Source organism: Oncorhynchus keta, chromosome 22 (assembly GCF_023373465.1).
Source record: "Oncorhynchus keta strain PuntledgeMale-10-30-2019 chromosome 22, Oket_V2, whole genome shotgun sequence".
NCBI classification, from domain to species: Eukaryota; Metazoa; Chordata; class Actinopteri; order Salmoniformes; family Salmonidae; genus Oncorhynchus; species Oncorhynchus keta.
Window position 1 is genome coordinate 27,688,636 of NC_068442.1, and position 25,966 is coordinate 27,714,601.

The 25,966-nt window shown below is 42.4% G+C and overlaps 1 protein-coding gene across 3 annotated transcripts in view; it reads left to right on the forward strand.

Annotated features, from left to right (window-relative positions):
• The window catches only part of ripor1 (RHO family interacting cell polarization regulator 1), a 133,125-nt gene that overhangs the window by 34,291 nt on the left and 72,868 nt on the right, over positions 1-25,966 (forward strand). Inside the window, exon 1 of one of the 3 annotated variants that reach the window (XM_052474969.1) lies at positions 5,151-5,652. The exons of the other annotated variants lie outside the window; for them this stretch is intronic. The gene's annotated coding sequence lies outside the window, so the exon portion shown is untranslated. Of the gene's footprint in view, positions 1-5,150; positions 5,653-25,966 lie in introns of those variants that run through there. 3 annotated transcript variants of the gene reach the window in all.

A 25,966-nucleotide genomic window follows, 5' to 3' on the forward strand; every position in this document is an offset into this window, starting at 1 on the left:
TGGTATACAAAGTGCAGTGGTGCGTAAGGGTTTTGCAGTTTAAAATAAATCTCAAAGTGCTATGGTAAAGAGTGTCAATTGATCTCAAACACTGAGTGGAAGCATTGATATATAAAATATCCCCATAGTCTAGTAAAGGCATAAATATAGCTGATACTAGCCTCCTTCAGGCTTCAAAAGAAAAATAGGCCTTATTCCTAAAATATTTTTTTTTGTAAGTTGTTGAATATGCAATTTAAAAGAGAGGCCGTCATCAATTAAAATTCCAAGATATTTATGAGGTTTCAACCTCAATCTCCTTGCCCTGACAGGTAGGTGAAAGGTTCAGAGCTCTATTTATTGCATTAGAAAACACCATTAGTTTAGTTTTGTGAGTATTGAGGATAAACTAGGATAAACTAAAACATACCAAAGCATACGTCAAATTCACAAATCCTTATATTAAATGAATCTTCATATTAAGACTGAACATACTTTCCTTGGCTTGGACTCAAAAAACGTCATATCATACTATATCTAACTTGAAATAATTTGTAACATTTTAACCCAAAATAAACCACACGGGGTTGGCTATTAAAACCAGATTAGCTCAGGCAGCAGAATACTCCATGATCTCATTACATTGCCTGAATAATTGTCAGCACAGCACTGCATTGTGTCCTGCTGTCCAATCCCTTGGACATAAAATAGGTTTGCTGGGATTGCACTGAGGTGGATTAAATGGGGGGTGATGTGGGTTGGAGGGGTCGTGGTGGTGATTGAAGGCGACGGAACAATTCAGATAACTATAAATGGGCTGGTGGGTTTCAATAGAGGGTGCAGGGAGTGTGGAGGGGTGGCAGGGCATTGTGGTGAATGGCAGACCTCTATTGATCTCTCTTTCCAGTCTTGGCCTATATCACACACGGAGAGGGCCATGCAGACTCACTTTCCAAATGCATGACATCACCCAGGATTGCCAGGTTAACAACTGCCCAGGGCCTGTGAGAGGAGTCATTCATCTCTTCTGGGAGAGCGCAGTCTTTGAGGGGTCGGGGGCTTTTGTCACTGTCATATACACTTACTCTGACAACTCTGTGTGTGTGTGTGTGTGTGTGTGTGTGTGTGTGTGTGTGTGTGTGTGTGTGTGTGTGTGTGTGTGTGTGTGTGTGTGGGTGGGAGGAGATGCCGGCTCTGAGAAATCTCTTCCCTGGACGGAATTATTTCACACTCAAACTTTTCCTATGCTTTCACTGAGTGTGCTGTTAGCATCTTGGTTCAACTAGTGTTCTGCAATCAGTTTAATAAACTGATTGCAGGCTAAACTGAATGACAACAAAGATAAAGAAAAAGACAAAGATAGTTTGGGTTAGGCGTAGGCCTCGTCTCAGAGGAATGCTCCTCAGATGCTGGGCAGCTGGCATCGAACCCCCTCACTGGGAGAATGGAGATCCGATGACGGACCTTCAGTTGGTGGTGGTGAGGAGGTGGAAGGTCTTTTCCAACAGTCTTGAAGGAGTTCTCACATATGCTGAGCACTTGTTGGCTACTTTTCCTTCACTCTACGGTCCAACTCATCCCAAACCATCTCAAATGGGTTGAGGTCGGGTGATTGTGGAGGCCAGGTCATCTAATGCATCACTCTCCTTGGCCAAATAACCCTTACACAGACTGGAGGTGTGTTGGGTCATTTTCCTTTTGAGAAACAAATGATAGTCCCACTAGGTGCAAACCAGATGGGATGGAGTATAGCTGAAAACATGCTGTGGTAGCCATGCTGGTTAATTAAATGTGCCTTGAATTCTAAATAAATCACTGACTGTGTCAACAACAAAGCACCCCACACCATCACACCTCCCCTTCATGCTTCATTGTGGGAAGCACACATGCGAAGATCATCCGTTCACCTACTCTGCGTCTTACAAAGACACGGCGGTTGGAGCCAAAAATCTCACATTTGGACTCATCAGACCAAAGGACAGACATGTTTCTTGGCCCAAGCAAATCACTTCTTCTTATTGGTGTCCTTTAGTAGGGGTTTCTTTGCAGCAATTCGACAATGAAGGCCTGATTCACGCAGTGTCCTCTGAACAGTTGATGTTGGGATGTGTCTGTTACTTGAACTCTGAGAAGCATTTATTTGGGCTGCAATTTCTGAGGCTGGTAACTCTAATGAACTTATCCTCTGCAGCAGAGGTAACTCTGGGTCTTCCTTTCCTGAGGCGGTCTTCATGAGTGCCAGTGTCATCATAGCGCTTGATGATTTTAGCGACTGCACTTGAAGAAACTTTCAAAATTCTTGAAATGTTCAATATTGACTGACCTTCATGTCTTAAAGTCATGATGGACTGTCATTTCTCTTTGCTTATTTGAGTTGTCATAATATTGAGTTGCCATAATATGGACTTGGTCTTTTACCAAATAGGGCTATCTTCTGTATACTACTCCTAATAATAATAATAATAATAATATATGCCATTTAGCTGACGCTTTTATCCAAAGCGACTTACAGTCATGTGTGCATACATTCTACGTATGGGTGGTCCTGGGAATCGAACCCACTACCCTGGCGTTACAAGCGCCATGCTCTACCAACTGAGCCACAGAAGGACCACTACTCCTACCTTGTCACAATACAACTGATTGGCTCAAACACATTAAGAAGGAAATAAATTCCACAAATGAACTTTTAACAAGGCACACCTGTTAATTGAAATGCATTCAAGGTGACTACCTCATGAAGCTGGTTGAGAGAATGCCAAGAGTGTGCAAAGCTGTCATCAAGGCAAAGGTTGGCTACTTTGAAGAATCTCAAATATATTTAGATTTTTTAAAACACTTTTTTAGTTACTACATGATTCCATATGTGTTATTCCATAGTTTTGATGTCTTCACTATTATTCTTCAATGTAGAAAATAGTAAAAATAAAGAAAAACCTAGGAATGAGTAGGTGTGTCCAAACTTTGGACTGGTACTGTATTAATACTCCCATAGATGCATGGCCAAGGAAAGCACGAGTGAGACCATAGGTTAATCAGCAATTGTGGTGGAATTGCCTTAGTTTGTCATACTAATATCCTGAAGTTAATAGGTGAATGACATTTTTCACGCTTGCAAATAGTAAAAGAGGAGAGATGTGACGCTATACTGATGAGTTAACATTACAACACTACTCTATAAATAACTGCTATTCTGACGAGGTAACATTGTAGACACTACCATAGAATCATGCTATGCTTATGAGGTAACATTGTAAATGCTACCATATCAATACCTGCTACAGTATGCTGATAAGTGAGATAGGAAGTAATGTGAATTATATTAGTTTACTAGATGAATGAAAAGTGACGATTCGTTCAGACCGGCCTGACTGAACTACATATCTATCTGATGTGCACACGGCTGTACTGGAAACCAGGCTGTTCGGTGTACAGTGCAGTATATCAAAAGGTACATGGAGCTAGTTTTCTTTGAAGTCTATATTTGATTTGAAAATAAGTGCAAGCATCAAGGAAAAGAGAAGATAGGAAAAGCAGGCTGCTGTCGTGCAAATTCTGCACAGGGACACTCAATGTCAATCTTAAATGAATCATCCTTTACTATCAGCATGCTGGAGAGGTTCCAACCAACTCAATGCACCAAGTACACATGTCGATCAGGAGCTCCAATGGGGCAGTCCCGTTAGATCTCTTAAAATGACGACAATTTATATTTGCCTGATTTAGGTCATTCATCATGCATAATTAATTAATCATTAAGGTTTGTTTCATTCATTTGACCGACCAATACTGGGTCATGCATGTGACAGACCAATACCTCACGAGGCTTCTTCTCTACGCTGAGACCTTGAAACTGATATGTTTTAAATTCTCAAAACAAGGGTCTGGGTGTATTGCCAAATTGCAGATACTGATAGTGAGGATTCATTCAGTCAGTCACTTACATGAACACATAAATTGGTTATTAGAAAAGCACAAAAATAAAATGTTCCATCACACAGCCTTCACAACACTTTTCATTTTCAGAGGACGTAGTGTTCGAAGAGAAGTACTGTCAGCATCAGAGTAACATGATGTTCTCTTCACTGAAGCATCTGACTCTTGGGGCAATATCATCCTCAGATTGATAGAGATCTTTGTACAAAATAAGAATGTGGAATGTATGTACAAAGTGTATGCACTCACTACTGTAATTCGCTCTGGATAAGAGTGTCTGCTAAATGACTAAAATGTAAAATGTCATCATGGTAGCTGTTAGCAACTGCTTTTTGGTGGAGATTAAAGTTATCATATGCCCTGGTCCATGGGAAGGATCACCCTCGTAGAGTTCTCCTCCAGATATCACAAAGGCTTAGTCTCTCTCCCTAGTAACATCAACTCGGAGGACTGTGCAGCTTCATCAGTCTATAATTATTCATACATATGAGCAAATTATGGTGAGAAATAAACTGTCAAGAAAATGTGGGCGAAAGAATACATCTACCGACCTTACCTTGTGGGTCCGGTTGTGGAGATGTGACCAGTTTAGGATATGGCATCAGTTTCTGGGTCCTTAGTTTGAGCAAAGACTACACATTCCCTGTCAACAACTTTATATACTGTGTGTATTTCCAAGTAGAGGTCTTCTTGGGTCCCGGACCCGAGGCCAATCAGACCCAAACCCAAATGGACCCGACGACCACCATACCATACCCTAAAGTCTAGACCAGACCTGATTGGACCCGAGTGACAAAAAATGTTCATCAGCCAAGTTATGCTTCTGGTTAACGAATAAGTATTTATGTTGGCTAAGTGAATAAATTCCGCTTATTAGCATAAAATAAATATGCTATAGGCTATTCAGAGCCGCGGTCGGGTCCATTCAGGTCTATCAGCTGTGGTTACATAGACCCAAGACCAGATAACAATCAAATAACAACAAACAGGACCAGACCTGGACCTGAGGGAAAATTGAATTTTGGACCTGTCCTGGACTAGCTGAAGTCTCGGGTCGGTTCTCGGGTATTGGGTGGACCCATGAAGACCTCTTCTTCCAAGTGCAGTTTGCATGCCAAAGCACATTTGGGTAAGCGCAGGGGGTAAATGGGAGAAGTTTATTTTCCAGCTCACAAGACACAAGAGGCGCACACTGCTGAAAATCCCACGTGTCCTTCCCTCCTTTCTTTCGCCAGCACATTGCTGCCATACCCAGAACCTCTTAGTTGAGTGAGTGTATCGGTCTGTTTGTGGTTACACCCACGGATAAACTCTCGAGCACTTAACAGGAGTTGGTAGGCTACAAGGCGCAAAACTGTGGCGCCTTGTATGATATTGTTGCCTGTTTTCGCCATTTTTCCAAAAAGCCCCTGAGAAGTCACGGACCCAGGTCTGCTTATGGACTACTTTTTCATCCTCATTGGTTTGTCCACACCCCTTCCGAGATAAGGACAAGAGCAAGCCTTCAGCTTTGCTTGCAGGAGAGGGAGAAAGTGACAATCGAGAAATTGGAGGGCAAATGACAAGGGAGCGTCACAGCATCGCGTGTCTCTTTTACATTTTTTATATAATTAGCCCATTTCCGATTAACGAACTCGCGGAATTAGTTTCCTTTTTATTGATTTGACATTTTCATTTGAAATTCGGATTCCACGATTTGGAGTGACTGACAAGGCTACCTACCCTGGCGGCAGACATGTATGTTGACTTTGTGTTTATCTTTTAGTTCAATCCTGTGTCCCAAGTATGGCATTTCGGTGTGCATTTAAGAAGTGTGTATCTTTAATTCTATTTTCACACGATTTCTTTGCATAGCCTTCTACATAGCCTGGCTACAAGAAGTCATGTGATGCACCATTTTGAGACCATTTAAGCACACAACGGTCTGTAGTATATAAACTAGAGGCCAGGCTATTTACAGTCAGATGTTATTTTATAGGAAATTGTCTATTTTGTGTTGGTGGAATCTTCCAGCAGATTGTCATGGGTGACGCAGCTGTGATAGACCCATGATGCGTGCAGAGTGTTTATAGTTGCTCAGCGTTATGATGACAAAGAGAGCCTCTGTTAACTGGGCTTTGTTTGATATTTGAAATGAATGCGAGATAAATGCCTGGTAAACACGGGTATTAATTACTCAAGCCGCGGGAAAGGCTTTTTTTATGAAACAGGTTGACATACACATGTCAGTGAACAAGTATGTGTTTAATATGTTTATGGATACACCAATACGCTAAAATTTCAAACGTATCCGCTGTCAGTCTACAAGTGCATCGCTTCTTACGCTACAGTGAAACATTGTGTTTCGCGAATTTTCTCTTTGCCTTTAATTCGTTGCTGCTGCTTGCTGATAGCCCTCTTATATAGCTAATCTCCTACAATCTAATCCTTCTGACTTGTTTTAACATCCATGCAAGGGAATGTAACCTGTCTCTGTCAACGATGAAACCGCCTTACACTGGCCGCAAATTTCGACATTTTCAATAGCTAGAAAAAGGATCTGGATAAAATGGGCAACCACATCCAAAGTTTGGAGTGAAGCCGTGTTATAGTAAAGGTTCTGCTTGTAAACATAGAAGTTTCCAGAACTAATATTCACTTGATAAATGGTCTCCTTCAATTTATTGTTCTCTACAAACTGTCTTGTGGGAAGTACCCAGCCAGGGCCACACAATCTGCCCTTTGTGCAAGGGCTCGACGACCATCAGGGGGCCTAATTTAGGTGATGATTCGATCAACAAAAACAATTATGATGAAAAGGATACGCAGAAGGAAGTAGAGGAGGAGTATTTTTCTCTCAGTGGTCTGTACACTCACACACAAGAGTCTGACCAGGCTGGTAGGGCAGTAAAAAAACACCCTGAGTGTTTTTTCTGTGTGTGAACATGATAGCATGTAGTGGTTTTGCAGCAACAGGGGTCTGGGGAGGAATGAGAGTGGTGTTATGTAGGAATATGAGGAATGTGTCTGTGTTTCTGTCTTGTCTGGCTACACCATGTGCATGTGCTCAGTCAGTGTTGGTCTTGCACAGATATTGAAATGCACATAACATATATCTCTATGGCCTGTTGTAATTCACCCTGGTCATACATGTGCTTGTTGTGGTAGTCTCACACCCATTGCCCTGTCCAGAGATCTCAGGATCCCTTCCCTGTCTGACCCTGCTTCCCTCTAAAGGTGTCTGCATGCTTCCCAAACAAGAGTTTGTGCATATGTTATGACATTTTGTGATGTTTTGTTTTGCAAACACTACTATTGCCACTTTTTGTCTTGTTTTCTGGAGTAGGTCTTTTAAGGGAGTATGTGAGCACACTCGGAAATATTGTTTGTCTTGTACATCTATCGGGAAAATAGCTATGCTTGTGCCCGGGATAGAATAAAGACCAGCTATGCTGCTTCCCTTCAATCTGCGATGCCAACTAGGAAGAGAGAACTGTTGATCATGCAACAAAACATTGCATGAACGTGTATATAGACTTCCTGTTTTGTTGGAGATTTGTATGTGGACAAATCAATCCAACTACGTCTTCAGCAATACTCCTATTATGGTATAGTATACATGTACCGTGTTTAATAGGGTCAAGTGGAAACCGTCTAACAGAGCTGAGATGAATCTGAGGTTGTGTAGGAGGAAGAATGATGTTCCAATGTCATGCACCTGGTTTCTGTTTGCTGTGTGAGTCGGTAATGAGGATCCAGCCAGACCCACTTAGGGTCCCTCAAATGACCATCCGCATACATAAAATACACAGCCCATCTGTCAACCTTAGTAGGGTCCATTTGGCCTAACATTCTTCCCCTCGCCACCAGGACCTCTGCAGTTAATGACTTCCTGTGGGTGACTGTCAGGGCTCTACAGTGTGACAATTTTAATCATATGCGCCTAAATATGAAGGATTCTAGCTTTATTATCTCAAATATTTGTCATCGTGCTCCTAAATTTCTTTGTGTGTGCCAACATTTTTCAATTTAGGTGCTATGACCTTGTAAAAAAAAAGGTCAGCGTATAGCCCTGGCTGTGTTCCTGAAGTCGGACATGCAGCCAATGAAATGTCATCGCTCTCTCTTGGTCATACACATACACACTTTTGTTTTACTATCCTTGTGGAGAGCAAACTATTGATTCCTATTCAACATCCTATTTTCCCTACTTCAAACCCGTACGCTAACCCATCAGCCTAAAATAGCCTTTTTCCTTGTGGGGACCAGCAAAATATCTCTAATTTTCAGAATTGACTGTCTTTTACTATCCTTGTGAGGACTTCTGGTCCCCACAAGTATAGTAAAAACACACACGCACACAAACGCACTCAAGCTTGCCCACAGGATAATTGCTTGTGTGCACACAGTCATATCAACCACTTTAATTAAGGACACAATTAGTGTTTGTTGATGTGTTTGGCTCTTGTTGAGTGTTATGAGTTTGGGGGGGGTGTTGGTTCACTGTCATTCATTACTTCAACACTAATCTCTTTATTATTATTTCATTGGCACAAACCTTTTAGTTCTGAGACATTGGGGGGAACATTGAATACTCTGCTCAGAATGTCATGGAACCCACAGAATTTACAGAGTGCAGGGTAGCCCAGCCCAGTCTATTTCAGAACACTTTGTGACAATAAGGTAGCCAGTAGTATAAATTCAGGACTCACAGAAAAAAGAAGAGACCACAGTGTAGCTGTCAAGCTCCCTGAGCTTGTACAAACAAGAAGCTGCAGGAATTATAGTTATGTGGTGGCGATGTCTATGAAGTATGACAGCTGTATAAAAGCCTGTGCAGCTAACCTGCACTCAGATACCCTAATTACTGTTCTGTGTGTAGGTGTAGTTGTTTACAGTGTTTCTCTTACTGGGCTTAATTGTTTAAATAATGCAGTATTTTATATGATCAATATCTAATTGTGGGGAGTAAAGAAATGAATGATCAATAATGAATTTACATGATCGATGCTGTGAGTGTAGTTCGAAATACTGTCTTCATTCCGGTAGTAAAACACAGTAAAAAAAAAAAATAGGAGTCAGAAATCAACAATGTAATCCAAATGTTATTTTGAGAAGTTTGAACAGTATGATAATGACATGATCGTGCAGAGAGGTTCAATGACAGGCTATGTCATATGGCTTAACTGCAAGGCATCTACTGGATGAGTACCATTAGGTGTGTAGAGATGTTTTCTGTTTCTCTGCAGTGTATATTTTCTGTGTGATTCAGCAGTCTGTTCCATCTGTGTATTTCTCCACTGTATCATTACTCTGTGTGGGAAGAGCATGCTATTATAGAGCAACTGCACTAGCTGACTCACTCTATCCTGGCACAGTTATGATGCAGGCACAAACCACAAGCAAATATACACTGAACAAAAATATAAACACAACATGTAAAGTGCTGGTCCCATGTTTAATGAGCTGAAATAAAGATCCAAGAAATGTTCCATATGCACAAAGTGGTTATTTTTCTCAAATTTTGTGCACACATTTGTTTACATCCTTGTTAGTGAGCATTCTATCTTTTGCCAAGGAAATACATCCACCTGACAGGTGTGGCATATCAAGAAGCTGATTAAACGGTATGATCATTACATAGGTGGACCTTGTGCTGAGGACAATAAAAGGTTACTCTAAAATGTGCTGTTGTCAAACAACACAATGCCACAGATGTTTCAAGTTTTGAGGGAGCGTGAGGAATGTCCACCAGAGCTGTTGCTGAAGAATTTATGTGTAATAAAGCCCTTAAAGCTCATTCTGATTGGCTGTGCCCCTGCCCAGTCATGTGAAATTCATTAGATTAGGGCCTAATTGATTTCTTTACATGAACTGTAACTCAGCAGTCTTTTAAATTGTTGCATTTATATTTCTGTTCTGTATATAAAAAAACAGATATACAAATACAGACCATCACATTCAATGCTTTGTCCACCCATGGTTATGCTGCACATACGAAGGCTAGATGTGTTCATGAAGTACAACAGAACAAGTATAAGTTTAACACAGATTAACTAGGTATTGACATTCAGAGTCCAGACAGCTTTAAGTGTGCCATGTTCTCTGATGCCAATGGACAATTCCACAATAACAGAATGATACTGAGACTGATTTTTCACTTTAAAACGTATGTTAAACAAACCATACAACACTATGTACAAGGACTACTTTTCAATTCCCCAATATTTTTTGTTACGAAAACACATTTACTTGAAGAAAATGTTAACAGTAGTCCTTGGGAGTTGTATAGTTTGTTTAACTTTGCAAACATTTTTTTTTTTTTTTTGCATACATTTTAACGTGAAAAAATCTGAGTCTCAGCATCATTATGTTAGCTTAAAATTGCCACTATGTAGGGTGGCAGGTAACCTAGTTGGTACTGTTTTTTAAATATTTAGGTGCAGGATCTCCACAATACTTTTGAGTTAATATTCTACAAGAGGAATAGGAGATCAAGCCGTAGAACATTTGAGATGCTGGTACTCAGCTCCGGTGAGCTCCTGCTCAAATCAAGCACTGCTTCTAATTTCTTGAGCAAAAAACATACAGCAGCGTCTGCCTTGAGCTCACTGGCAGCAGGTACTCTGAGGGCCCAGAATATTATATACAATGTTGCAAGTTCGTTAGCTCAATCAAGCTTTGGGCCAGACCCAAGTTAATGGTTTATACAATGTTTAAAGTTCGTTGCAGACAGGCCATGTGTTGCCAATGTGATTTATCGGATATTTGTTTTTATCATGATATTTTCTACCTGCAGGATGGAATGTTTTTATTTTGGGGATTTATGTAGCCTATTTTTTTACATTGATGGCAATAGAAGTTACTTTTTAGATGTATCATTTAGATTTGGATAGAATTTGGATTAACCACATGACAAGGACTTTGAGATATGAAAATGTGTATATAAAAACCATAACTGGCACACAGCTCGGTAGAAATGGTAAGATAAATTGGCATTCCACATGAGGAAGGTTGCCGACTCCTCGTGTAGCCTATTACCAGCAACTTCAGGAGAGCAATGGCAGAATATGCGAAAGCCAGCAGGAGCGAGATGAGAAAAGTTAGGTCCCGTTAAGATTTTATTCTTCTGGTTATCTATTTCTCTGGTGCCCTCCTTGAGGCATTTTTCTTATTTCATCAAACCATAAGCTTAAAGCATCAGACAAGCTCAATGCATATATTTGATTTGATTTTAACACATTGGGTGTGTCTATATATGGAAAAATACATGTTTAAAAATTCAGACCGGCCTCCCGAGTGGCACAGCATCGCAGTGCTTGAGGTGTCACTAGAGACCTGGGTTTGATCCCAGGCTGTTTCACAGCAGGCAGTGACTGGGAGACCCATGAGATGGTGCACAATTGGCCCAGCGTTGTCCGGATGCTGGCCTTCTAGGCAGAGGAGTCGCCTCTTCACTTTGGACGTTGAGACTGGTCTTTTGCGGGTACTATTTAATGAAGCTGCCTGCGTTCCACAGGGATCCTGGCCCATTTTGACTCCAATGCTTCCCAAAGTTGTCCTTTGTGGTGGCCAGTGTCTCATGGAAAGAGCAGGTGTTCATAATGTTTTGTACACTCTGTATATTTTATTATTCTATAAAACAGAAACCTGCCTGCATGTCTTGGCAGGTTCTCTCTCGCAGGCAGCATCAGGCAAGGTTGGGTAATCAGCTTACAGTCTCTGTGTAGCGAATAGTTTGACTGTTGAGTGAAGAGGAAGGTGTCCAAGTCACTCTCATCCTCACTGACTGAAATCACATTTTATTAGTCACATGCAGATGTAATTGCGGGTGTAGTAAAATGCTTGTGTTCCTAGCTCCAACAGTGCAGTAGTATCTAAAAGTAAAAGAATGGAATTACGAAATATATAAATATTAGGATGAGCAATGTCAGAGTGGCATTAACTAAAATGCAGTAGATTAGAATACAGTATATGAAATGAGTAGAGCAGTATGTAAATATTATAAAGTGACTACTGTTCCATTATTTAAGTGATCAGTCAATGTAGAGCGTGAAGGCACACAGTAGTCTGTAATTTTACCAGCCTAAGTGCAGGCTTCGACCACAATTTTGATGAGTTAATTACTTCGCTAAAAAATGAACAACTAGATGCTTAGTTTTTTTTTTTTATACAAAAAAGGTATTCTGTTTTCCTCAGCCACTAGCTTAATTCTTGCTGTGTACTCTGCACATTCTGTAGTTCATCTTGGGGTGTGGCAGCACTGGGCTAGGTCAAAACCCCTTGACCATGCCCATCCTGTAATGTTCTTATAGATTTAAGGTTAGTGTTTCAGGTCACGTGTCAGGGTCAACAAAATGAGAGGTTGTTGATTGGAACATGACTATCATAACATAAGTAAAGGCTTAGATTTCTAGATAAACAAATGGAAAAGGGCTCTTTTTTGAAAACATTTACCAGAAAAAGTCTTAAGGTATCAGTCACACAATCATATTGCCAACTCTTATTTCGGTTTGGGGAAATTGGAGAAATTGTTTACCTTCTGTAAGTTTAAGAAGCATTGCCTTGTACCTTTCCATGATCAAAAACACACATTTTCTAATTTCTCTCACTCATTCGCTGAAGTAACAAGTACTAATTAGTTATAGTGATTTTACTGTATTCCTGTCACCAAAGTTTGCATTTGCACAGTTCTTTCACAAAATTTGTTTTTGTAAATGTTTCTGTGGAAAAAACGGATTGTTACCATGGAATTGTTGTCAAATTCTGCTGCCATATTTTATATTACTTATTCGATTGACACATCAGTTGAATTTAACAATCTAACAATGTGAATTTATTGTTGGAGAAATGCCTTACACCACCAGCAGCCTCCTCCAGATTCTTCTTGTGTAAACCTTTACTGACGTGATGAGCAGTGATGTCCAGGTTTATATGCATAGGTTGAAGCCAGTTAAAGGCATAGCCAAGTAATATTGTGGTAAACAATTACAACCAAAAGGGTTGTATGGGTTAAGTGTCTCTGTCTGGGAATCGTAAATGGGCAGTGTTTTTCATTTGATTTCTAATTGACATAGTAAAGAGTTCAAGAAAAGAACATGAACAGGTGTAGAGTTAGAGAATGGTGTGTTGATATACTTAGTAATTGGGAAATTGATCAAATTGCATTTGTCACATGCGCTGAATACAACAGGTGTAGGTCTTATAGTGAAATGCTTACTTACAAGCCCTAAACAACAATGCAGTCTAAAAATAAATAAACGAATAAGAAATAAAAATAACATAATTAAAGAGCAGTAGTAAAATAACAATGGTGAGGCTATATACAGGGGGTACTGGTACAGAGTCAATGTGCAGGGTTTTGTGTGTCCAGGCTGCACATAGGGTAGCAGGACTGTAGTGCTACAGCATCGAGTGACACATAAGCCTCTTAGTGGCCAGCTTGGGATTAAACAGGTCTGGGGTTCAGGGAGGTCCAAGTCTCTCACTGTGCAACGGTCAGCTGTGCTGCTCTACCACGGTCACTGGACGATGGGAATTGTCACTTGACATTCTACAGTCTCACTGGTCCCATACAGTCCCACCCCCCTTTCATGAGCATGTCTATAGCTCTGTTAAGGTGTCCTCAAGCATCCCAGCCTAAAACAGTTCGGAAGAGTTTGTGCATATATTATGTTTTTTAATATTTTGGACTTTGAGGGTTTTTTCAACGGTTCGGGCACATTTTTTCTGGAGGCAAGCTGAAATTCAGAGCCGAAGTTGAAGCCGCTTCGTCGGTGATTGGCCAACAGTAGGGGTTCATCAATAAAGTCTTCAACAAGAGACGACTCGTTATCATGCAAAAAAAATGTATTAAGAAATACTGCACCAAACATCTTAGTTAGATGTCAAATTCTGCGACTAAGATCTCCTTGGCAAAATCATCAAAACGAATGGCAAATTTCTAAATTATCTTTAGATCAATTATTACTGTTTTGAGGAAGTGTATACTGGCTACTTCGTCTCAAAATGGACAAACAGTACTATTGCCTCTTCTCGGCTAGACACCAGCCGAACAGAAGTATGCTGACGTCTTAAGGCCAGCCATTTCATGTATCAGCCCAATTATCACATTTTTATTTGTCACATGCTGATTACAGCAGGTGTAGACCTTATTGTGAAATGCTTACTTACGAGCACTTAACCAACAATGCAGAGTTTTTAATTTTTTTTAAAGAATTTAAAATTTGCTAAATAAACTAAAGGGAAAATAGTAACACAATTAAAATAAAAAATAACAAACAATAACGAGGCTATATGCAAAAGGTACTGGTACTGAGTCAATTAGAAGAGGGGAAGACCAGTGGCTAGTTCTGTCAGTTGGTCTGCGCCAGATTTATTTTGCTAAAGTAACTAACAGTACCTGGAGTTGAGTGAGCTAATACAAATAAGACACTGTTATGTCATTGGATTTGAGTGGATTTTGTTGTCAACTATGAAATGCTTTTGAAGTAGTTGATCCCAACTTAGCTCAGCAGTAACAAGGGGGAAAAGACCTTGGCACATGAAATGAATACAATTGCAAAGCACGGTAAGCTTTTGCCACTCAACACATTTTTAAAGGGTCAGTAAATTAGAGCAGTATTGATGTGTTGGCCCCACTTTCCTGCTCCCTCTCGCCCTTATCAGTCTGGGAGCAGGCTTGGGGAAAAGTATGTTCTGTTGGCAGATCGTTTATTCAGGGACTTTAATGGCCTCGTTAAGAGGGATCAGTCGAATGGCTGGACCCTAAATCTCAAAGTGAGAGACCCTATTGTATCTTCAACGTAATATTAAATATATTTGTATTTAGATGCATACCGTAAATGCATTGGATGATACTTTTCAAGCCAGGTTGGAGAAATGGAATTTACAACTCTTCGGCTAGCAGCCCTACCTACCTGCATCCTGCTAGTTTATAGCTGAAGATAAGCTGGGTTGGGCTTGGATGACCAAGGTCGTAATGATGTAGTCATTGCACTTTTTGTCAGGAGTTGACCTCAGTGTCCTGACTAAATTCTAATCTTGGCCCTTCACACTATAATGGCTAGTGAATCATCCCCAAGGTAAATTTAGCCCAGTCACTCCCAACCTCTCCACCATGATAGCTATGTGACGATGAGCTCTCAGGGCCAAATTGGCTGCTATTCCTCAATGCCGCCTACACACATTTCTGCTGGATAGGGAGAGTAACATATACTATATTAATTATGCATTGTCCATTCACATCATATCAGCATAATGTTTGGGCAAAACAAATTAACTGAAACAGCGTTCTCTAGCCTCGTTCACCAGACAATTCCTGTCGAAATAGCCTGGAGACAGGGTTAGCCACACTCTCTCTAGGTGTGTGTGTGTGCAGGTTCAGGTCTACTACACACATGAAGTGATACGGCCCAGCTACACCACGCATGTGAAATCCATGTCCGTGAGACTTGAGTGAAATGGAGTTGATAGAGTCCTACTGTAGGAAATGTCACCTGCTACATAGTCACGTATGTAAAGCATAGATCGTGCGCCGGCTGCTGTAGCAGCAACGTAAAACTAGGTTTGGAGTCTATTTTTCTCAGATCCACTCATTCATTCAAAATGGCTGAAATAATTGGTATAAACCCTTTTTTGAGACTTAATCAATAAAATAGCAGTAGGCCTACCTGTATGAAACAAATATATGAACGGAACTGTCAGAATTCAAGGTAGGTTATTATATCTATAGTATCAATGCTTGTTAGATACTTCTTAGCTGATGAAAGGACAGGCAGTTGCAGATGATAGTTTAGCTTGTATTAATGTTTTTGAGGATTCTATAGAGTCGACCCCTTATCCTCCTTGGAAGATATTCCGATTTGACAGGACAAAGTTGCAAAATGGATGACACCCGTTTGATCTTTGAACTAAAAAGCTCACTATGCTGTATGACCCTAGCAACCTCCAATACAAGTACGGTTTGACCAAAGAAAAAGCATGGAATGCTGTATCATCCATCCTCAGAGATGGCTCTGTGAATGGCACCGGTGGAGATCGCTGCCGTTTACGGGCTCCTAACCAATTGTGCTATTGTGTGTTTTTTTTTTTCACGTTTAACTTTTTTGTAAATGTTTCTGCCATGGGCACAACTTTGGTTTTAGAAGTGAGGGGGTTACTTATATAAGTGGGGGGTTACTTGTATATACAGTGCCTTGCGAAAGTATTCGGCCCCCTTGAACTTTGCGACCTTTTGCCACATTTCAGGCTTCAAACATAAAGATATAAAACTGTACTTTTTTGAAGAATCAACAAGTGGGACACAATCATGAAGTGGAACAACATTTATTGGATATTTCAAACTTTTTTAACAAATCAAAAACGGAACAATTGGGCGTGCAAAATTATTCGGGTTCGAGAATCCCAGTGGAAAGAGGGGAACCGGCCAGGCAGAGACAGCAAGGGCGGTTTGTTTTGCTTCAGAGCCTTTCCGTTCACCTTCACACTCCTGGGCCAGACTACACTCAATCATATGACCCACTGAAGAGATGAGTCTTCAGTAAAGACCTAAAGGCTGAGACCGAGTTTGCGTCTCTCACATGGGTAGGCAGACCATTCCATAAAAATGGAGCTCTATAGCTCTATAGGAGAAAGCCCTGCCTCCAGCTGTTTGCTTAGAAATTCTAGGGACAATTAGGAGGCCTGCGTATTGTGACCGTAGCGTACGTGTAGGTATGTACGGCAGGACCAAATCAGAGAGATAGGAAGGAGCAAGCCCATGTAATGCTTTGTAGGTTAGCAGTAAAACCTTGAAATCAGCCCTTGCCTTGTCAGGAAGCCAATGTAGGGAGGCTAGCACTGGAGTAATATGATCATTTTTTGGGGTTCTAGTCAGGATTCTAGCAGCAGTATTTAGCACTAACTGAAGTTAATTCAGTGCTTTTTCCGGGTGCAGGAAAGTAGAGCATTGCAGTATTCTAACCTAGAAGTAACAAAAGCATTGAATCATTTTTCTGCATCATTTTTGGACAGAAAGTTTCTGATTTTTGCAATGTTACGTAGATGGAAAAAAGCTGTCCTTTAAACAGTCTTGATATGTTCGTCAAAAGAGATCAGGGTCCAGAGTAACGCCGAGGTCCTTCACAGTTTTATTTGAGACGACTGTACAACCATTCATTTTTATTTATTTTTTATTTTTATTTCACCTTTATTTAACCAGGTAGGCTAGTTGAGAACAAGTTCTCATTTGCAACTGCGACCTGGCCAAGATAAAGCATAGCAGTGTGAACAGACAACACAGAGTTACACATGGAGTAAACAATTAGCAAGTCAATAACACAGTAGAAAAAATGGGCAGTCTATATACAATGTGTGCAAAAGGCATGAGGAGGTAGGCGAATAATACAATTTTGCAGATTAACACTGGAGTGATAAATGATCAGATGGGCATGTACAGGTAGAGATATTGGTGTGCAAAAGAGCAGAAAAGTAAATAAATAAAAACAGTATAAAAACAGTATGGGAATGAGGTAGGTGAAAAAGGGTGAGCTATTTACCTATAGACTATGTACAGCTGCAGCGATCGGTTAGCTGCTCGGATAGCTGATGTTTGAAGTTGGTGAGGGAGATAAAAGTCTCCAACTTCAGCGATTTTTGCAATTCGTTCCAGTCACAGGCAGCAGAGTACTGGAACGAAAGGCGGCCAAATGAGGTGTTGGCTTTAGGGATGATCAGTGAGATACACCTGCTGGAGCGCGTGCTACGGATGGGTGTTGCCATCGTGACCAGTGAACTGAGATAAGGCGGAGCTTTACCTAGCATGGACTTGTAGATGACCTGGAGCCAGTGGGTCTGGCGACGAATATGTAGTGAGGGCCAGCCGACTAGAGCATACAAGTCGCAGTGGTGGGTGGTATAAGGTGCTTTAGTGACAAAACGGATGGCACTGTGATAGACTGCATCCAGTTTGCTGAGTAGAGTGTTGGAAGCCATTTTGTAGATGACATCGCCGAAGTCGAGGATCGGTAGGATAGTCAGTTTTACTAGGGTAAGCTTGGCAGCGTGAGTGAAGGAGGCTTTGTTGCGGAATAGAAAGCCGACTCTGGATTTGATTTTTGATTGGAGATGTTTGATGTGAGTCTGGAAGGAGAGTTTGCAGTCTAGCCAGACACCTAGGTACTTATAGATGTCCACATATTCAAGGTTGGAACCATCCAGGGTGGTGATGCTAGTCGGGCATGCGGGTGCAGGCAGCGATCGGTTGAAAAGCATGCATTTGGTTTTACTCGCGTTTAAGAGCAGTTGGAGGCCACGGAAGGAGTGCTGTATGGCATTGAAGCTCGTTTGGAGGTTTGATAGCACAGTGTCCAATGACGGGCCGAAAGTATATAGAATGGTGTCGTCTGCGTAGAGGTGGATCAGGGAATCGCCCGCAGCAAGAGCAACATCATTGATATATACAGAGAAAAGAGTCGGCCCGAGAATTGAGCCCTGTGGCACCCCCATAGAGACTGCCAGAGGACCGGACAGCATGCCCTCTGATTTGACACACTGAACTCTGTCTGCAAAGTAATTGGTGAACCAGGCAAGGCAGTCATCCGAAAAACCGAGGCTGTTGAGTCTGCCGATAAGAATTTGGTGATTGACAGAGTCGAAAGCCTTGGCGAGGTCGATGAAGACGGCTGCACAGTACTGTCTTTTATCGATGGCGGTTATGATATCATTTAGTACCTTGAGTGTGGCTGAGGTGCACCCGTGACCGGCTCGGAAACCAGATTGCACAGCGGAGAAGGTACGGTGGGATTCGAGATGGTCAGTGACCTGTTTGTTGACTTGGCTTTCGAAGACCTTAGATAGGCAGGGCAGGATGGATATAGGTCTATAGCAGTTTGGGTCCAGGGTGTCTCCCCTTTGAAGAGGGGATGACTGCGGCAGCTTTCAATCCTTGGGGATCTCAGACGATATGAAAGAGAGGTTGAACAGGCTGGTAATAGGGGTTGCGACAATGGCGGGAGATAGTTTCAGAAATAGCGGGTCCAGATTGTCAAGCCCAGCTGATTTGTACGGGTCCAGGTTTTGCAGCTCTTTCAGAACATCTGCTATCTGGATTTGGGTAAAGGAGAACCTGGAGAGGCTTGGGTGAGGAACTACGGGGGGGGCGGAGCTGTTGGCCGAGGTTGGAGTAGCCAGGCGGAAGGCATGGCCAGCCGTTGAGAAGTGCTTATTGAAGTTTTCGATAATCATGGATTTATCGGTGGAGACCGTGTTTCCTAGCCTCAGTGCAGTGGGCAGCTGGGAGAAGGTGCTCTTGTTCTCCATGAACTTCACAGTGTCCCAGAACTTTTTGGAGTTGGAGCTACAGGATGCAAACTTCTGCCTGAAGAAGCTGGCCTTAGCTTTCCTGACTGACTGCGTGTATTGGTTCCTGACTTCCCTGAACAGTTGCATATCACGGGGGCTATTCGATGCTATTGCAGTCCGCCACAGGATGTTTTTGTGCTGGTCGAGGGCAGTCAGGTCTGGAGTGTTCTTGGTTCTGCATTTTTTGAACGGAGCATGCTTATCTAAAATGGTGAGGAAGTTACTTTTAAAGAATGACCAGGCGTCCTCAACTGACGGGATGAGGTCAATGTCCTTCCAGGATACCCGGGCCAGGTCGATTAGAAAGGCCTGCTCACAGAAGTGTTTTAGGGAGCGTTTGACAGTGATGAGGGGTGGTCGTTTGACTGCGGCTCCGTGGCGGATACAGGCGATGAGGCAGTGATCGCTGAGATCCTGGTTGAAGACAGCGGAGGTATATTTGGAGGGCCAGTTGGTCAGGATGACGTCTATGAGGGTGCCCTTGTTTACAGAGTTAGGGTTGTACCTGGTGGGTTCCTTGATGATTTGAGTGAGATTGAGGGCATCTAGCTTAGATTGTAGGACTGCCGGGGTGTTAAGCATATCCCAGTTTAGGTCACCTAACAGAACAAACTCTGAAGCTAGATGGGGGCGATCAATTCACAAATGGTGTCCAGGGCACAGCTGGGAGCTGACGGGGGGTCGGTAGCAGGCAGCAACAGTGAGAGACTTGTTTCTGGAGAGAGTAATTTTCAAAATTAGTAGTTCAAACTGTTTGGGTATGGACCTGGAAAGTATGACATTACTTTGCAGGCTATCTCTGCAGTAGACTGCGACTCCGCCCCCTTTGGCAGTTCTATCTTGACGGAAGATGTTATAGTTGGGTATGGAAATCTCTGAATTTTTGGTGGCCTTCCTGAGCCAGGATTCAGACACGGCAAGGACATCAGAGTTAGCAGAGTGTGCTAAAGCAGTGAGTAAAACAAACTTAGGGAGGATGCTTCTGATGTTGACATGCATAAAACCAAGACTTTTTCGAACACAGAAGTCAACAAATGAGGGTACCTGGGGACATGCAGGGCCTGGGTTTACCTCCACATCACCCGCGGAACAGAGAAGGAGTAGTATGAGGGTGCGGCTAAAGGCTATCAAAACTGGTCGCCTAGAGCGTTGGGGGCAGAGGATAAGAGGAGCAGGTTTCTGGGCATGGTAGAATATATTCAGGGCATAATGCGCAGACAGGGGTATGGTGGGGTGCGGGTACAGCGGAGGTAAGCCAAGGCACTGGGTGATGATGAGAGGTTGTATCTCTGGACATGCTGGTTGTAATGGGTGAGGTCACCGCATGTGTGGGGGGTGGGACAAAGGAGGTAACAGGGGTATGCAGAGTGGATCTAGGGGCTCCATTGTGAACTAAAACAATGATAACTAACCTGAACAACAGTATACAAGGCATATTGACATTTGGGAGAGACATACAGCGAGGCATACAGTAATCACAGGTGTTGAATTGGGAAAGCTAGCTAAAAACAGTAGGCGAGGCTAATCAGCTAGCACAACAAACAGCAGGTAAAATGGCGTTGACTAGGCAACTGGGCCGACAGATAAACAAACAAGCAGAATGGGGTACCGTGATTAATGGACAGTCCAGCGTGCGTCAGCTATGTAGCCAAGAGATCAGTGTCCAGGGGCAGCGGTGGATGGGCAGGGAAGCTGGGCTGGCGAGTGTTATCCAGGTTTTTAAAAAAACTAACAATGACTAAATAGCTTGTAGCTAGTTAGCTGGTTAGCGTCTGGAGGTTCTTGAGTGTGTCATAAAAATAAAATTAAAATTAAAAGTGATAGCGATTCCGTATCACAGTGGGTGAGGCAGGTTTCCGGAAGGTATAAACAAAATAAAAATCAAAGAGAGATAGAAAGTAAATGGGTTCAGAGTGTTTGGGATGCGGTGAGTCAGATGGTTAGCAGGCCTGTGCTAACAAGCTAACAGTTCGTAGGCCCGGGCTAGACAAGCTAGCCGTTAGCAGGCCGAATTAGCAAGCAGGGAGATAGCGAGGGCTAGAGAGCTAACCTTTGGGGGACGTCGCGATGGGGTGAGTCTGTTTATTCCTCTTCTTGCGGTGACATCGACAGACCGGTCGTGGGCCCGGGTAATTGTAGCCCAGGAGTATGCTACAGGAGCTCTAGTACGCTGGGTGAGCTGGAGACACAGCGTTTCAGAAAGCTCGCGGGCCTTGGCCAGCAGATGGATCTTTGGCGATGTCGCAACGAAAAAGCCTGTTGAAACCACCTCGGACGATTATGTCGGCGGACCAGTCGTGATGGATCGGCGGGGCTCCGTGTCGGCAGTAAAGGGTCCAGGCCAATTGGCAAAAGAGGTATTGTTGGGCCTCTTCGGCTAGTCGGGAGATGGGCTTAGCTCAAGGCTAACTGTAGCTTGTTTTGGGACAGAGACGTTAGCCAGGAGTAGCCACTCGGATTGCAGCTAGCTAGTTGCGATGATCCGGTGTAAAGGTTCAGAGCTCGCGGTAGGAATCCGGAGATGTGGTAGAGAAAGAGCAGTCTGATATGCTCTGGGTTGATGTCGCGCTGGTGTCCTAGTTATCTTAGAAGACCGCTAGCAATGGCTAACTGAGTACGAGCTAATAGCTAGTTAGCTGGCTAGCTTCTGATGGTGGTTCCGGTTCTAAAGTAAAGTATAGAAAAAGCAGATCCGTACCACATTGGGTGATGCGGGTTGCAGGAGAGTATATTCAGCTCTAGTTTGAAAGTGAGATTAAAATATGTACGAAATATATACAGAAAAAAAACGAAGAAAACTATATTTACACTAGACAGGACGGGACAAGACAAAACACACGTCCGACTGCTACGCCATCTTGGAAAGGAGTAAGAGTAATTGTCAGATTCAACAGAAGATCTCTTTGTTTCTCGGGACCTAGAACAAGCATCTCTGTTTTGTCCAAGTTTAAAAGTAGAAAGCCACCCACTTCCTTATGTCTGAAACACAGGCTTCAAGTGAGGGCAATTTTGGGGCTTCACCATGTTTCATTGAAATGTACAGCTGTGTGTCATCCGCATTGCAGTGAAAGTTAACATTATGTTTTCGAATGACTTCCCCAAGAGGTAAAATATATTGTGAAAACAATAGTGGTCCTAAAACGGAAACCTCAGGAACACCGACATTTACAGTTGATTTGTCAGAGTACAAACCATTCACAGAGACAAGCTGATATCTTTCTGACAGATAAGATCTAAACCAGGCCAGAACTTGTCCGTGTAGACCAATTTGGGTTTCCAATCTCTCCAAAAGAATGTGGCGATCGATGGTATCAAAAGCAGCACTAAGGTCTAGGAGCATGAGGACAGATGCAGAGCCTCGGTCTGATGCCATTAAAAGGTAATTTACCACCTTCACAAGTGCAGTCTCAGTGCTATGATGGGGTCTAAAACCAGACTGAAGCATTTTGTATACATTGTCAATAGGAAGGCAGTGAGTTGCTGCGCAACAGCTTTTTCTAAATTTTTTGAGAGGAATGGAAGATTCGATATAGGCCGATAGTTAAAAAAAATATATTTTCTGGGTCAAGGTTTGGCTTTTTCAAGAGAGGCTTTATTACTGCCACTTTTAGTGAGTTTGGTACACATCCAATGGATAGAGAGCTGTTTATTATGTTCAACATAGGAGGGCCAAACACAGGAAGTAGCTCTTTCAGTAGGTTAGTTGGAATAGGGTCCAGTATGCAGCTTGAAGGTTTAGAGGCCGTGATTATTTTCGTCATTGTGTCACGAGATATAGTACTAAAACACTTGAGTGTCTCTCTTGATCCTAGGTCCTGGCAGAGTTGTGCAGACTCAGGACAACTGAGCTTTGAAGGAATACGCAGATTTAAAGAGGAGTCCGTAATTTGCTTTCTAATAATCATGATCGTTTCCTCAAGGAAGTTCATGAATTTATTACTGCTGAAGTGAAAGCCATTGTCACTTGGGGAATTCTGCTTTGTAGTTAGCTTTGCGACAGTATCAAAAATTAATTTCTGATTGTTCTTATTTTCTTCAATTAAGTTGGAAAAATAGGATGATCGAGCAGCAGTAAGGGCTCTTCGATACTGCACGGTCTTTCCAAGCTAGTCGGAAAACTTCCAGTTTGGTGTGGCGCCATTTCCGTTCCAATTTTCTGGAAGCTGCTTCAGAGCTCGGGTATTTTCTGTATACCAGGGAGCTAGTTTCTTATGAGAAATGTTTTTAGTTTTTAGGGGTGCAACTGCATCTAGGGTATAGCGCAAGGTTAAATTGAGTTCCTCAGTTAGGTGGTTAACTGATTTTTGTCCTCTGAAGTCCTTGGGTAGGCAGAGGGAGTCTGGAAGGGCATCAAGGAATCTTTGTGTTGTCTGTGAATTTATAGCACAACTTTTGATGCTCCTTGGTTGGGGTCTGAGCAGATTATTTGTTGCAGTTGCAAACATAATAAAATGGTGGTCCGATAGTCCAGGATTATGAGGAAAAACATTAAGATCCACAACATTTATGCACTGGGGATATGGTCACTAGTGTAACCAGAAGGCCTCATTTAACACAGTAAATCATCAGGCTTAAGCCATGTTTCAGTCAGGCCAATCACATCAAGATTATGATCAGTGATTAGTTCATTGACTATAATTGCCTTTGAAGTAAGGGATCTAACATTAAGTAGCCCTATTTTGAGATGTGAGGTATCATGATCTCTTTCAATAATGACAGGAATGGAGGTCTTTATCCTAGTGAGATTGCTAAGGCGAACACCACCATGTTTAGTTTTGCCCAACCCAGGTTGAGGCACAGTCTCAATTGGGATCGCTGAGCTGACTACACTGACTGCTAGTGGCAGATTCCACTAAGCTGGCGGGATGGCTAACAGCCTGCTGCCTGGCCTGCACCCTATTTCATTGTGGAGCTAGAGTAGTTAGAGCGCTGTCTATGTTGGTAGATAAGATGAGAGCACCCCTCCAGCTAGGATGGAGTCCCTCACTCCTCAGCAGGCCAGGCTTGGTCCTGTTTGTGGGTGAGTCCCAGAAAGAGGGCCAATTATCTACTAATTCTATCTTTTGGGATGGGCAGAAAACCATTTTTAATCAGCGATTGAGTTGTGAGACTGCTGTAGAGCTCATCACTCCCCCCTAACTGGGAGGGGGCCAGATGTAGACTACCTCATAATAAGCTGTAGACGACACTATTTACCAAGAGTTTCATAGTTTTTGAGGCTGTGTATTTACCACCACAAACCTATGCAGGCACTAAGACCGCACTCAACGAGCTGTATAAGGCCATGAACAAACAAGCGAATGCTCACACAGAAACGGTGCTCCTAGTAGCCTGGGACTTTAATGCAGGAAAACTTCAATCTGTTTCTACCTAATTTCCTCCAGCATTTCACTTGCAACCAGAGGGGAAAAAAACTCTGGACCACCTTTACTCCACATACAGAGATGCTCTCCCTTGCCCTCAATTTGGCCAATCTGACCACAATTATATCCTCCTGATTCCTGTTTACAAGCAAATACTCAAGCAGGGAGACTCGCTCAATACGGAGGTGGTCAGATGACGTGGATGCAAATCTTCAGGACTGTTTTGCTAGCACAGACTGGAATTTGTTCTGGGATTCATCCGATGGCATTGAGGAGTATACCACATCAGTCAATAAGTGCATTGACGATGTTGTCCCCAAAGTGAATGTACGTACATATGCCAATCAAAGCCATGGATTATAGGCAACATCCACACTGAGCTAAAGGCTACAGCCGCCACTTTCAAGGAAAGTCAAACTAATCCGGACAGTATAAAAAATTAAAAACCATGCAAAGCGTCAAGACAGAACTATTACGGATTACAAAGGGAAACCCAGCCGCAAGCTGCCCAGTGACGCGAGCCTACCAGACAAACTAAATGCCTTCAATGCTTAGGCAAGCAACACAGAGCCATGCATGAGAGCACCAGCTGTTCCGGTGATCACTGTGATCACACTCTCTGCAGCCTATGTGAGTAAAAGTTTAAAAAAGGTCAACATTCACTGATTACTAGGATGCGTACTCCGAGCATGCACTGACCAACTGGCAAGTGTCTTCACTGCCATTTTCAACCTCTCCCTGACCGAGTCTGTAACACCTACTCTACCATTCAGAAGAGTACTTAGAAATGTCCTTGTTTTTAAAGAAAAGCTATTTTTTGTCCATTTTAAAATAACATCAAATGTAGACATTTGTGTAGACATTTGTTAATGTTGTAAATTACTATTGTAGCTGTAAACTGCAGATTTTTATGGAATGTCTACTTAGGTGTACAGAGGCCCATTTATCAGCAACCATCATTCCTGTGTTCCAATGGCAAGTTGTTAGCTAATCCAAGTTTGAATTTTAAAAGGCTAAATTATTATTAGAAAACCTTTTGCAATTATGTTAGCACAGCCAAAAACTGTTGTTCTGATTTGAAAAAAGCAATAAAACTGGCCTTCTTTTCGACTAGTTGAGTATCTGGAGCATCAGCATTTGTGGGTTCGATTACAGGCTCAAAATGGCCAGAAACAAAGACTTCTGAAACTCATTAGTCTATTCTTGATCTGAGAAAGGAAGGCTATTCCAAGAGGACAAGTACATTAGTGTCTAGTTTGAGAAACTGGCAGCTTCCTTAAATAGTACCTGCAAAACACCAGGCTCAATGTCAACAGTGAAGAGGCGACTCTGGGATGCTGGCCTAACATATAAATAATGTTCTTGTC